Source organism: Tenrec ecaudatus, chromosome 6 (assembly GCF_050624435.1).
Source record: "Tenrec ecaudatus isolate mTenEca1 chromosome 6, mTenEca1.hap1, whole genome shotgun sequence".
In the NCBI taxonomy this organism is placed as follows: Eukaryota; Metazoa; Chordata; class Mammalia; order Afrosoricida; family Tenrecidae; genus Tenrec; species Tenrec ecaudatus.
In genome coordinates this window covers 161,378,764-161,380,050 of record NC_134535.1, presented here as the reverse complement: position 1 = coordinate 161,380,050, position 1,287 = coordinate 161,378,764, and the positions used below count along the sequence as shown (strand labels likewise).

The 1,287-nt window shown below is 45.1% G+C and overlaps 1 pseudogene; it reads left to right on the top strand.

Annotated features, from left to right (window-relative positions):
* Window positions 1–544: 544 nt before the first annotated feature.
* On the top strand, window positions 545–924 carry LOC142451320 (guanine nucleotide-binding protein G(I)/G(S)/G(O) subunit gamma-5 pseudogene; annotated as a pseudogene).
* Window positions 925–1,287: the final 363 nt, after the last annotated feature.

Below are 1,287 nucleotides of genomic sequence, written 5' to 3'. Positions count from 1 at the left end.
TGGGTGTTGCTGTGATGCTGGAAGCTATATCACTGATATGTCAAATGGCAATAGAGTCAGCCAACGTGAACGGGTCCAACAGAGCTTCCAGACTAAGACAGACAATGAAGAAGGAATCGGCTGCCACTTTGAAGGAAGTAGCCACTGAAAACCTTACACACAGCTTCAAAATATTGTCATAAAGATGCATTGTATTAGGTAAATCTGCTGCATAAGACCTCTAGAGTATTGAAAAGCAAGGATGTTACTTTGAAGACTAAAGTGTGCTTGAGCCAAGCTTCAATTGCCTTATAGACATGTTAAAGTTGGACACTGAATAAGGAAGACCAAAAAAGAATTGATGCATCTGAATTGTGCTGCTGGAGAAGAATATTGAAAACACCATAGACTGAGAATAGGACAAACCAATCTCTCTTGGAAGAAGTACTGCCAGAGTGCTCCTTAGAGGCAAGGAGGGAGGTTTTGTCTTAATACTTTGGACCTGGGCCCCCTGCCGCGCTGCCTCGCTGTCCTGCGCAGCCAACTCACCCGCCGAGCCGAGCCGACGACCGAGGAACGAACGTCTCCGCGCCCTGTTGCTAGCCATGTCTGGCTCTTCCAGTGTCACCGCCATGAAGAAAGTGGTTCAGCAGCTCTGACTGGAGGCCGGGCTCAACCGTGTGAAAGTTTCCCAGGCAGCTGCAGATTTGAAACAGTTTTGCCTGCAGAATGCCCAACATGACCCCTTGCTGACTGGAGTGTCTTCAAGTACAAATCCCTTTAGACCCCAGAAAGTCTGTTCATTTTTGTAGGAAGATGAATCTTTGAAAGGTTTCCTAAGTCACTTCTCATGAACCAGTGAATATTCAAGGAGAGCTGAATTTGAAGCTTGTACAAAAGCTTGTCTTCACAGTTACATGTGCCATACTATACAAACTTCTTTTGTCAGTCCCTAACGTCTACCTCTCTGAATTTTCATGAATTTCTATTTCACAAGGGTTGTTTTATATACACTGGCATCTGCATATAATAAAATACATAGTACAAAAAAAATACTTTGGACCTGTTGTCAGGAGATATCGGTCCCTGGAGAAGGACATCATGCTTTGTAAAGTAGCGGGGCAGTGATAATGAGGAAGGCCCTCGGGGAGATGATTGACACAGTCACACCAGCAATGGGCTCAAGCATAGAAACAATTGTGAGGATGGGACAGGACTAGGCAGTGCTTTGTTCTGTTGTGCATAGGGTCACTATGGGTTGGAAATGACTCAGTGGCACCTAACAGCAACAACAACAACATCCTCTTC